Source organism: Ambystoma mexicanum, chromosome 5p (genome assembly GCF_040938575.1).
Source record: "Ambystoma mexicanum isolate Mex_15411 chromosome 5p, UKY_AmexF1_1, whole genome shotgun sequence".
Taxonomy (NCBI): Eukaryota; Metazoa; Chordata; class Amphibia; order Caudata; family Ambystomatidae; genus Ambystoma; species Ambystoma mexicanum.
Window position 1 is genome coordinate 787,013,844 of NC_090930.1, and position 13,953 is coordinate 787,027,796.

At 44.6% G+C, this 13,953-nt stretch overlaps 1 protein-coding gene across 3 annotated transcripts in view; it reads right to left on the reverse strand.

The window, feature by feature from the left end:
• Nucleotides 1-13,953, reverse strand: part of LRRFIP2 (LRR binding FLII interacting protein 2) — a 1,092,194-nt gene that overhangs the window by 287,058 nt on the left and 791,183 nt on the right. The window lies entirely within an intron of this gene.

Sequence of the window (13,953 nt, forward strand, 5' to 3'; positions counted from 1 at the left end):
ACTGGACGCATTGTTAAATCTTTCTTTGGTACAAGGAAGTAAGTTGGATGAATACCCTTGTTTACCTGGTGTCCCAGGACGAATTCGATCGCGTCCTTTGCTAGCAGATTGACGATCTCCTCGAGAAGGATTCTTTGGTGGTCCAAATAATGTGTTCTTTGTCGTGGAGGGCGGTTTCGGGGACGCTCCAACAGTTCTATGCAGTATCCTGCGGACACTGTGGACAGCACCCATCTGTCTGATGTGATCCCTTCCCAAGCTTGGGTGAAGTTGGAAATGCGTCCTACTGGGGATGCGTGAGAAGTGACCCTGAGCGGAGCAACACTATTTTGGTGGAGGCGTGCCGCCGCCTCTACTGGGGCTGTCTCTACCTTTACCCCGTCCTCTCTTATTCCCTCTGCTATAACCTTGAGTAGACGGTTGGTTATTGTCCCACTGCGTACCCTGGCCCTGGGAATAGCTTGACCCTCTTTGGGAATTTTGTCTGCGTGTGCGGCGAAAATTGCCATTACCCCTTTGATTTGGGGGCCTAGTGGTTAGTTGACCTAGGGACTTGAGTGTTTCATACTCGTCCTTGGCATTTTTCAGCGCGTCCTCGACCGCCTTACCGAACAATAGATCTGGCTCCACCGGTTTGTCCAACAATGATGCTTGGGTTTCGGGCTTGAATCCAGACTGCCGTAACCAAGCATGTCTCTTGATAACAGTACCCTCTGCTATCAATCTACCGGCGTTATTGGCGGCATCAAAGGTTGCCTTTAAAATGCAACCGGATACGGCTCTTCCTTCCGTTGAGACTCGTGCCAATTGGCTCTTTAGGGGTCCTGGGGTGGAATCTACGAGTGCCGCGACTTCCTCCCATTGGTGGCAGTTATAACTCGCCAGCAGGGTGGTGGAGTTGGTGATTCTTGCTTGGTAGGCGGAAGTGGAGGCAACCTTTCTGCCGAACACATACATTTTCCTGCTCTCCTTGTCGGGAGGAGCTTCTGATAAGGGTGTTCCTGCCCTCTTGCGGGTGTTTGTAACGACTAGGGAGTCCGGTTTCAGATGCCCTCTTATATACAGTGGGTCTGATTGGGCTGCCCTGAAAAGCTTCTCAATCCTGGGGGTTGACTGCCCTGGTGAGGTTGGGGTTTACCAGTGAAGGGTCTATTCTTCTTTGGCTCGACCTAAGGATAGGGATGGCCTGCACAACAGGTCTCCTTTCTCCCACCAACTCTACGGCAAAATCTCTTTCCTCTTGAGCACCCTGGGTGTCAACGTGGAAGTGGTTTGCTGCTCGAGATAGGACTTCATTTAGGAGGGGCTGGTTGTCGACAGGGGAGTCGGTAACCGGTGGTTCTTTATCTACCGGGGAATCTACCCTGCATGTTTCTGGGTCGTCCTCTTCCCCCTCTTGTTCCTCATCGTCCCCATAGTAGCCTGTCCCAGTCTGTTCTTCCAACATGCCCAAATCTGTATCCTCACAAAGGGAAGGATCTTCTTGTTCTTCAGAATAAGGGTGAATGTGGAAGGGATCTGAAGACCGTGTTGTTTCGAACCAGGACTTTTTACTTGGGGGGATTGGATCTTTGGAGCCTGAGGGTGCTGACCCGTCGGAGTTATAAGTGAGAAAATGTTGAGGATTTCTAGCATAGAAATCTGCCAATGATGACATTCTTAACATGACTATCTATGTCCTCACTAGACCACTCTCTTAAACTGGGAATGACTCTGCCTGGGGGGAGTTTCCCTGTCATCTATAATAGAGGTGTGAGACCTGTCTGTTTGAGTGGAGTGGAATGTTTCTGCGGTGTGGAAGTAGGCTGAGACTGCTTCCTCTGTTTTCCCCCTCCCCGTGGCTGGAAGAGTGTTTACCCTGCTTCTTTGGGCCTTCAGAGCTTTTCGACGCCTGGCGTCGAGCTTCGGAAGTGGTGGTACTATCCTTCGACCGTGTAGGTTAGGATTCGGGAATAGGCGTTACTTGGGCTGCTGACGCAGACTCCTGGAGTGCGGTCTGGGGATAGAGGTCAGCTTCATCTTTCGACGATCGAACCTCGGTTACCTTGGGGAGCGAGGCACTCTTGGCAATAGTGGACGATTGCTTGGAGTCATGCAGCGATCTAGAACGCCCAGAGGACGCCGATTCGGACAGTTCCCTATGTGCCTCTTTCCGAGAGCTCGACGTGCGCGTCGAGTCTCGGTGGGGCTTCGTGTGTTTGGAAGTGCTGTGGGTTGCACTTTCGTCGCCGGGGGTCTTCCCTCTAGCCGCCCTGCCGGATGACCTTCCGAGGTCGGGGACCTGCGCCTGGCTGTCTTTCGACGCTGTGTTGCCCTCGCCGTCCGAAAGTACGGCGTCGCTGCCGTCGCTGAAGGCACCCTCCGTGGCCATGGCCTCTTGACGCCTGGCGTGGTGGGCCCAACGCTTGGTGGAACGGTCTTTTAGTGTTTTAGGTTTGAACCTACTACACGCTCTGCAATTTGCCTCGGGGTGATCCCTTGGCAAGCAGAGATTGCACGTGGCGTGTCTGTCAACCCAAGGATACTTGCGGTTGCATTTTGGGCAAAATTGGAAAGGGGTACCATCCATACGCACCTTGAGGCAGCAGGCTAGTAAGTGTAGGAATATATAAGAATGTATATAAGAGTGTAGAGTATGTCCACCCCGCACTCTCCGTACTTGTAGGGCCGAGGCCAGAGGCCTTCCTAGGCCCACTCCGTCGTGAAGCTCTCGACGGTCGCTTTCTTCTCTGGTTCGGCGTCGAGTGTTGAATTTCGGTGACTCGACGTTGGGGTGGAGAAAAAGGGGAAATATAACAATATTTTTCAAAGTATGGCAAATGCCAGGGAACTCCGCTGAATGCTTCCGACCAGTATGGCGGAAAAAACAATCTGAGGGTCCTAGACGCATGAGGGATCATGGGTACAGTGGATGTCACACTAGGGATAGTATTACTGGCACGCCCTGTGTCGACGCCCATTTTTGAGTTTCGAAAAACTAACTAATACTCTGCAACTTCCACTAGATGTCGGCCTATGCACAGCATGTGATCCAAGCAGATTCCACAAGCCTCAGATATATATATATATATGTATAGCGTCTTGCACACACAGACACAGAGAAACAAAAAAGGAGTTTAAGAGGAATTTATGTACATCTGCATGTAGTGGGGCTTTGTGAGTTTATTCAGACTTGCAGTTAAAGGTTGCATGATGCATTTTTAGGTAGCTGGGACATTCTGGGTTTTGCAGGCTTGGGGGTTTGACGGAGGAAGAATGAGTCATTCAGTAGAAGGTCAGCCTGCGAACAGGGCGAAGATTTATGGTTTAACAGTTCCACAAGGAACAGATGCAATATTGCTCATTGCATTAGACCTACCAGGACACCCTATGCCCACCGCCTACTCCTACCCAATGTCAAACTACCAAAAACAGGAGGCTCAAGCTTCCCCTACATCGCAAACACTGGAACTCCCTCCCACCCTCACTCGGAGCAGAACCATATCTCTGGGTATTCTGCAAAGCCCTAAAAACACATCCGTTTGATGTCTTCCTTTCTTCTTGCTCCTGCAATTGATCCTCATGTCTATTCTGTATACTTTACAAAAATTACATGTAATGAACATGCTCCTGTAACCAGCGCCTTGATGCCTTCGGATTGTCTGTGCACTTTATAAATAAAAAAAGTAAAATTAATTAAAGCCATGCAGAGGGGAATGACCAATTGTTGGGCCGGCAATAAAGATGGGGCCCAAGACCAGGGTGTCCAGTGTTTGTTTTCATAGAAGGCTACTCTTGTGAGAAGGAAGTATCTCCCTGTGCAGTCTGTGATCGGTCTGAATTGAGCCGAGGTCCTTGGCTCCACCAGGACCCTTTAAATCACAACTTGGTACGTGCAACTTACTCTGGACTTATTACTTTGGACAAATATACTATGGACTCCTTTGGCAAACGTAATATTGTTCTTATTGTAGCTTCTATAGGCCACGCCCCCCGGTAGCGTGCCCATTTCAGCGCGCTATCGAGGGCTGCTGGCTTGGTGGCACAGCACAGCTCACAGCCAACAGCACATCCTCGCTGTAAGGATATTCTAATTTAAATAGGCCAGTTTGTGGACTGCGCATACGCCTTCCTCTCACATTTAAGCGAGAGTTCGTATCCTTGTGTAACTGAACGTCAGCTGGATCCCAGCTGACTGGCAATGTACAATCTTATGTCTGCCATGCCACTCCACGCAGTGAATTTAATAACTTCTGATGAATGTGTGCTTAGCCATCTAGACACACTTAACATTAACCATCTACAGAACGACATGAAACCCAAATTAAAACGCTCTAAAACCCTGACGATGGATGTTAAGACGTCTATGGAGCGCGTATGCATCGCGAAAACATCAATTAAACCAGAACACTGGAAAGAAAAATGAATGAACACCGACCTTTGTGAAAAACGTTGGCAACAATATGAATGCGCATGTCAATGTGGAGAATGTTTCAATTTCGGATGTTGACTTATTAGCTGTGAATACCAAAAGTGGGCCAACCATTAAAAATCACAGAACAAGAGGACTACAGTGTTTGTCTAACAAGTTCGAAGTTGCAAATAAACTCCAAGGTTAAGGAGTCAGAATCTACTATAATTGAAACTCCCACCATCACAGAGGCCTTATTCCATGCTGCCGATACCATAGATTGTCCTATGCTGTATTCACAAGTTGTATCCCAATATTCTACTCATACCTACGTAGAACAGCCGTTGCTTAGTGATCAACTTGTAGTTAGAGGCCAAAATGAAAATACACATGGTATGCACAAAGGAATTAGCCATGGAAACGAGACTAGCATAGTTTTCGAAACCTACATTGAAATGCAGCCGAAAACAAATTAAACCTTTCACACTCTCCAATTCTTTACCCAAATCAGAGAAACTCATCCCTCGATATGTCGGCATCCACGCCAGAATCTTTTGCAAAGCCCACGCCAAGACCATCCTTTGGATTAAGACCCCCAACTCTACTATCCCAAGAGCTCACCTTGAATGCCATGAACAACGGTTTGTGTTAACAAAATTGTATGAACCACTAGTTGGTAAAATCTCGGCAAAAGATGACACTTGTAGACTGTTGTGCTCAAAGATTGACTGGATAGCTCATGACATGAATCAGGATAAAAATCAAATGAGAATAAACACGAATGTTGCACCAAATAACATAGGAGTAATGAAACATCATTCTAAATGTTCGAAAGACGTGGGCATGCAAACAGAGGAAGTGTGGCGGTCGGCAGAGGTTTCAAATATTCCCTATATCTATGGTAGATGTTTTGACCCAAGAACCAACCCAATGCTCTACTACGCAGCAATTAATACTTGAATCAGAGGACATAATCCCAGATACAAGAAATATAATGGCGACAACTACTATGCCAGGAGAGGAACCATTGTATGAAATTTTATGGGTGTAAGGGGAGAGGCTGGCGTTTGTAAAAAATAAAAAAAACACAAGCGCCTAAACAAACTAGATCTAACAATGCTAAATAAATGTATAGATCAATTGACAACCCCTGCACACCTTCCAAATGAAAATACGAAATGCAAAACTAAGAAAGGGCAAATCATAGATGAACATGACAGTGTTGGGACCACATAATAACGAAACCAATATGGTAACCATAAAATGAGGAGGCATTAATGAATGTATCCACTTATTCACTACCCCCCTATTCCCGACAAATAGAGGAAGAGGTGGAACTAATTGAGGGTGATGAACTATAAATCTACATTAGATGACCTTAAGATCAATGGTTTGAGTGATTATAATGCAAAGTCAGTTCCTCACGTTAGAGGAGAAACAGAAATCATTAAAAAACTCTAGGAACACATCTGAAAAACAAACCAAAGTAGATATTCTGACCCTTCATTTGCCTACAGAAAAAGCCCAAAGAAAAGTCTTCAGATCTCTTGTCTGTAACAATGAATAATCGCCATAGAAATGACCCCTTCCCAAATCGAACTACTCTTATGACTGTATTCAAAGCCTTCCCAAAATTGCAGATTAGATCTTGTGACATTGAAACATTGCATTTCCAAAACAATAGTGCTAGGGACACAGTTATTCTAACAGTTCCATGAATGATCATTAAGGATCTAATCTGGAAGGTGAGGCAAAGCCTAGGAGAAGCAGGATTCTGTCTCGAGTTGAAACCACCACTGGCGGCTAAGAAAGAGACTAATAATTTGCATAGTGACGATAGTCACTATAAAAGAGATGACTATAAAAGAGATAACATCTCTATACATTTTAGGGGTAATTCAGGTAGGTTAGTTAGATGCGTATACTTTGAATCAGCTAACCACTCGGATTGGACATGAGTAATGAAAGCCATTCATGAGACACACACTGAACGTAAAAAAGTATGCCAAAAAAAATGTATGTCAAAAGCAATATCTTCCACGTATTATTAAGTTGGTTAGCTGGAATACTCGAGGCTAGAGGCACTTGCTTAATCCATCTAACAGTAATCCTTTGCAAATGTTGAAATTATTGTTTTGCAAGAAACATGGCTGCTGATGGAACCAACCCTCCCCAGTTATTAACTAATACTTGTCCCAGCAGTTCATAACGGAAAGGGAAGGCCATCAGCGGGACTGCTGACAGCTGTTAAATTAGATACGAATGGCAAGTTGACAGCATGGGCTTCTCCTCACCTGTGTCTGCAATTATCAATAGCATTTAGAGATCAAGATAACGCAATAGTATCTCAAACAGCGATTCTACATTTATACTGGAATCCTGTTATGCTATCAGACACAAACGTTTTACAGTTAAGTTATTGATATGCTTAATTTGATAGCCCAAGATGGTAGTGTAGGTATGTCTTTGATAGTGGGCGACTTAAATTTGAAATGTATTGGGGTTGTAAATTCTAATTTGTCAGCCAGGGCCAAACTATGGCTAGATCTAATGAAGGCAAGAGGATTTAAAATGCTCGATGGTGCAACAGAGAGAGATACCCCTGCAAGACACAAGGTCAAGACAATCATTAGACAACTTTGGATTACGCGTTTATAATCAGAACAGGCTTTATCCAGAGTGAAAGACTTTGTAATACTCCCTGGCCCAGCTAGCGACCACGATATGCATGAGTTTTCATGGTCAACCTTCTATAACAATAAGAGCAAGGTTTAGAATTATTCATTGGAAATGTACGGGAGAAATAAAATTAGATGGTCAACGTTCCATTTGAGGATATTGAATGAACTGCTGACCAATGAAATGCAGAGTGGTGCTTTAGACCAACAGCAGACCTACACCGATACCTTGCAGATTTTTGAACAAGTGCATAAAAAGGGGGTGTGGGGGGGCAACCTCATTTTACATATTTTATATAATCAAAGTTTGATCTGAACCTAAAAAAAGAGCAGTAAGGCAGATTATGCCTTCAAGGCCTTAAAATTGGATCGAATTGCTATCCAGTTTGCGTACCAAGTATAAGAACCACCTACGCTCTCATAGGGAACAAAGATAACAAGTAGCGGGAGAAAAAATGCTGAATGCTCTAATTTTTAAGTCTAGTTCAGAAATATGGCAGCTGCTAAAAGCATCCCTTCTGATGCCACTGTCTACTATTTTGAATACCATCAGCGAGTCCACTTGGATAGGTGTTTGCAAAAAGACAACGATTCTCCCTTGTTATCTAAGGATGATGCAAACTTGAATGCATTCCCCTTCACTCCTGCCGATATTATAACATTAATCAAGCGTTTAAGCTCATCAAGAGCCCCAGGCCCAGATGGGTTAACAAACCTTGTCCTAAAAGCTAGACTCGAGTAATGGCCAGAGATCTTGTATTTGATTTTCAAGAAAAGCATCTTGACAGGTACCACCCCCTCCTGCGTGGCAAACCTCTGCCATTGTTCAAGAAGGGCATTAGGAACGATCCTACCAACCATCGACCTATTGCCCTTCTTGATATTCCGGGAAAAATCTTTGCACACTTAATCTTGGTGGAGTTAACAGGATGCCTGAAAGCTAGCGGGATGATGGGTCCTTGTCAATCAGGGATTGTATTGGGCTTGGGAACAACAGTAAATCTGATAACTCTACAGCCTTGAAACACCAAGCCCTGCAGTGCAACCAGCATATTTACTTAACATTCGTCAACTTCCGAAAGGCATTCGATTTAATCTCTAGAAATGTGCTGTGGTGGAGGTTTAAAAATGCAAATTGTCCCCCTGCTCTTCTATACCTCGTTCAACAGTTGCATATGAAGACTTTAGAGTTAAACTCAATCAAAGGGGGATGTTTTGAGAAGAGAGCCCAACCATTTGAAACAAGGTTGTGCTCTTGCACCGAGACACTAATTTTTATAGTCACGATATAGGCAAAGCAATGGGAATCCCACGCGCATTCCCCCCAAAGATGGGAAACAAACATTTCACGCCTACTTTTTGCCGATGACCTTGTGATCATCAACCAAACTCCTACAGGACTATAAAGGCAGTTAGAAGCCCTAGGAAGTTATACGATTAAAAAAAAAAGACTTTTAATCAACTCCACCAAGTCAGATATTCTAGTATTTCCAAGACAAAAATAGTAAAGTAAAAATGGTCTGTTGGAAATAAATTAGAAATCGTCCAGGAATATAAATACCTTAGAGTACATATTAACGCCAATAAAGGAGAAATACTGTATAAAAAGCTGCGTTAAACAAGATGACTAACAACATCTCAAGCGAAGGTTTTATCACGAGAATATTGTAAATTCTCATGTAAACCAATGTTGATTTTCTATGTGCAAAAAGTAATCCCAGTGGTCACCTATGGTGCCCACTCTAAAAAAGCCATCTGATCAACCCAAATGGGATTACCTTGAGGGCCAATTATGGAAACACGTTTTGGGTCTTTCGGGGAACAGGTGATCAGATATGAACTTGGCCTAACAGCACTGCAAACAGTGGTAGATTGGCAGACCTTGACTTTATACAGAAAATACCTATTACAAGAGGACCATAAAAAACACCTCAATTCAAAACAATAGCAGCCGCTACAACTGCTAACCATGATAACTTATTTAATCTTTGCAAAGAACATTGTATAATAATAATGACAAGTCTGACATTGAAGACAAGGTATTATTAGAGAATCCAGCTGGTGCAAAGCGGAAGTTATACCAACTAGAATTGATTAACCTGTGGGATTCATGCCAACAATATCGATTAATGAAAATTGGCTGTTTCACCATTAAAGCGAGGAAACAATTACCACATTTTTATTAAAGTCTCCTGACGTTGACTATCGGAACGCTTTGTTACGTATTCGCTTTGATCTTTGGCCCACCAAGACGGTCCTAGCAATTTCGATCAAAGGACCATACACAAAACAATATATGCCGCTTTCACAGTGATGTTTTGGTGAGCGAAACCTTAGTACATTTGTTCACTGAATGTCCGGCCCAGTCACATCTTAGAGTTGTTATAATTTTTGAGTTTTTAAATCACTAGTGTGCTGAAATGTGAGTAAGAATATTTAATGCTCAACATATATCTCTGAATATAGCTGCAGTGTCCTTTTTAAATAATCTGAAACTTTGAGAATACAAGATACATTGCACTGTAACAATGACGTTCTTTTAGAGTTTTAACATGGTTTTAACTGTCATTAGGATTTTATTTTTCTCAATGACATTGATTGTGATTGATATGCAATACATTTGTGCATTTATGAAATGTTAACTAACTTTGGTGAATGTATTGGAATCTATTGGAACTGTATTTATTATGAAATAACACTATTTGATTTGTTTTGAAAAGGTTAAAATGTTTTAACCAAATAAAGTATGATTGAATTGAATAGGGTGAAACTAGACGCCGTATGTGTTGGAGTAGAGGTCGCAAAAATTAGAATCTCTTAAGAGTAGTCTGGGGAGGAGCCTGGGGTGCATGAGATCGCAATCGGTAGTTCAAAGAGAAGCTGTTTGTTGAGCCCTTCCTTGTATTGCTAAAATATCCAAATATCCAAGCGGACCATGTTTGTTTTGTTTTATTCACACACACACACACACACACGTATATATACATATACATATATACATATACATACATATATATATACATATACATGCAATCACACTTAAGGTTAAAAGCTCTAGGCCAGTTGTTACTGAGTAGTTAATGTTATATGTGAATGTTTCATTGGACCATGATGTCACAATCTACCACGGAGCAATCCCCAGCAAAGGCGGACTTCGAATATGATCTGAAGGTGGCAGCAAAGATAATTGATGAGCAATGAGAAAGAATGAATTTGGAAAAGATGGAACTTGGTTGTAAATGTTTTGTCCAATCATCTTTAAGCGGTGAGTGGTAATAAAATATCTGGTAGTGTTTTAACTGTTGCTAACGTGTATATAAATGTATCAATTGATGTAGTTCATTGAGACTTGGGTTGGTTTGGTCCTACGGTAGTATCCAATTGCTTCCCAGATTTGTGTACAATAAACCTTGCTTTAGGAACAAAACATGCACTTGTTCCTCAGGTGGTGGACCCAGTTTGGGCTGAAGACATTAGGGAGTCTGCCCCCTCAAGATCATGAAATATATCTTGGCACGGACAACTAGAAGTTGAAACGAGCTTGGGAGCACATGGCCCAGGATATGGGACAAAGAAGATGGCATAGAGACGAGCTGCAGGACAGAAAATTCATTCTCAGCAGCAGAGATTTAGGCGTGTGTGACGCCATAGGCACAGACTGCTTGGTGGCACAGCAAGATGTCTTCTGAGGAGACGTGGCACCAGACGAAGATAAGGAAGGCAGCACTGGCTTTGGACAAAACCCCAGCATAGCCTGAGGTATGCATTGTTGGGTAATAATTAATCCTCCACTGTCCAGCTAAAGAGCAGCAGGCAGACTGCCTTGGATCATATTCTGCCCTGGAAAATGGTAAACCGGAAAAGGGGTCTGCTAGAACCATTTTCTAGAAGAGGAAGAACACCGTTAGGAGAGTTGGATTAGCTCTGAACGGGAACCATTCCTGCTTGTCATTATCACTGTATCAGTGTACTGGTTTAACAGGCTCAAGAGATGGAAACAGGGCCAGGAACGTGGCAGACATTTGCGAGTAAGGGGACAATCACAGTGCCAGTGTCTGATTTGTGAAGCACAATGGTCTAACCCCCAGACACAGCACTAGTACAGACCAGACTCCGAGATCTGGTGCTTGCAATCCTTTACAGCTTAAGTACCAGAGATTTAAGGGGGCTGGGGAAAAGGAGGCTAAAGGGAAATTACAACTAAAAAGTGTCTGTTTCTGTCGTGGCATGTGTGTGCAAAAAAGGAACAGAGTCACTGGGCACATTTGGCTCTGCTCATGTCCTGTTGACATCCCTTAAGCCATATACTGTTCTTACCCCCACCTGTACCTCCACCCTGTAGTCTGGAGTTCAGAGGTGGGGGGAGGCGAACGTGGACACGTCCAATAGTAATTGGAAGAGTTTTGAAGCAATCCGCTTGTTTCAAGCAGTCTCAATCATGTTTGCTGTGTGATCTTGATCACAAGGGAAGGAAGGAATTAAACCACACACTTAGATAAATCAGGTGCAAACATTCTTTGGTTTATGAACTAATAGAGCTTCCTCTCAGATTCTTGTTTGAGGACATTCTTTCAGTCATGGCAGTGTAGCCTTGTCTGAGAGCTGAAGACGGGCAACATAGGCTTCCACCAACACATTTATTTCTCACTATAAACTGAGTGTGAACATCATCCCACTTCATTTTTACTGCACCACTTATTCTGGTTTATCGTTGAAGTACCATCGTATTCTCAAATTCCCACAAGTTTAGAATTATTCTTGAATATGCTCTGTGATCAATATGGGCTGAAGTATAATCACAGTGAATTAAGGACCGACTAAAAAGGACAAAATGTTAATGCTTTGAGTACTTACCAGTATTCTTAATATTCCTACCGGTTCTTTGTCCTGCTGTGATACGATTTGATATTTATAACACGCCTTTACACAAGTGTTTCTTGGCGCCACAATACAAGGGAGGGGTGACAGAGGGAAGATAAACCCATTATCTTACTGGGCCTTGTGACATTCAGATTGTGCAAGTGACACCAGAAGTGGAGGGGTACGAGCGGAAGTGCAGTCAGGGCAGCAGGGCTCTCAGTAAGTGCAAGGATGGCAGAGGATTACACGGGTGCAGTCCCAGACCAGGGTGACTGGTCAAGGGGGTGGGGGGACGTGGTACCCTATGAGACACTGAGGGAAGCCACACCACCACTAGTCAGGACAAACCGAGGTAGCTTAGCAGGGGAGAGAGAAGAGGAACGTCTTGAGCAGCATCCGGAACTTCAGATGATCCAGCTCAAGTATGAGAGGGGCAGGGAGGCCATTCCAGAGCGAGGCCCCTGCAGAGGAGATAGATCTACCCCCCCCCCCAAGCCCCCAACTCTGTTTGGCGAAACGTCTGAACGGCAGAGATTTTGAAGTAGCTGAGCGGAGGGCTCCAGAAGGAAGGCATTTAGGAAGAGAGTGTTAGATATAGAGAGGACCACAGCCCCAGAAAGCCTTGTGGATGTTAGCGGGTCTTGAACCTGATCATCATGGCCACCGGTGGCCATTTGAGATATTTCAGAGCTGGAGAGATGCAGTCCCTAGGCTTGAGGCCAAGGATAAATCTCAGTCCTGTTTTGGATTAGTTGAAGAGGGCAAAGAGTAGAGTTAGGAAGATTGAGAAAGAGGCTGTTGCAGTAATTCAGCCTGGAAAGAAACCGAGCTCTGGAGACCGTGAGCTTTTGGGGGAAGGTGAGGAAAGGTAGGATGCCTCCGAGAAGGTGCAGCTGGAAGTGGGCCTTCTTTGCAAGGTCTGTTATGTGTGGAGAGGAGGAGAGAGGGAAAGCGGGAGCCGGGGTCCCAATTGGAAGAATCTGTTCATGCAATATTGATCCTCCATACTGCACTGCTTGGTACTGCACACAGAAGGGTCTTGGGTAGCAATAATAATCCCCCTTCACTTTCAGGATTTAGCAAATTTAGTTTCATCTTCAGTTGAGAGGCGAGTCTCCTGCAGGAAAGCCACATCCACATGGTGCATTTGCACCAGCGCTGGCCATGCGACACCCCAGAAGCCCTACCCAAGGCAAAAGAGCCCCGGCTAAACACCCCAGCCAGGAACTGTTAGGTAGATAAGCACTACCACATCAGCCATTCCGAAAGGTTTGCCAGCCGAGTCTTTATAAACATCCAATCCTTACTGCAGCACCACCACTCAATCTCCTACCAACAGTGTGGACATTAGCACTGTCTCCCCACCATCCTCTTCTGGACCCAACAAAACCCCATTCCTCTTCAGATTAATCAGATTTATTGCAGGTACAGTACCATGTATTGTCGCCCTGATAATATTGACAGCATGCCATCCTCCACAACAAAATAGTAACAACCCCCCCTCCCCGCCCCCCCAACCAGCAACCGTTCCCGAAGATCTGCTGCACCCCCACCGGCAACCCCAACCTGCCAGTTGGAACCCCCACCCAAACAACTGAAGTCCACCCTGAAGCATGAGGATCTCTCAAGGCCCAGCCAGTCCCACTCGCCCACTGGCCGCACGCGATTCATCGTGGAACATCTGCAGATCACCAGCAGACAGGAGAAGGGGTGAAAAAGCCCTTAGATGGCTTGCAAGCCATCTAAGGTTCCGGCCTTGAGAGGCGCCAGGTCCACTGGTGGTCTTCAATGGTCCAGTGCCACCCGCCGAAGTTTCCAGGAAGTCTCAAGCCTCTTCCAGTGTTTGAAAAAAACACGCTCTCCCATCATGTTCAACACAAAGCCTCGCCGGGAACATGAAGGCATATTTTAAGCCCTTTGCTCCAAGTTTGTTTTCAACCTCAATGAAACTCCTTCTGGACGCTTGTACCCCATTAGAAAAATCGGGGGGAAAGCCGCACTTTGTCCCATTTGTACACTAGAGTG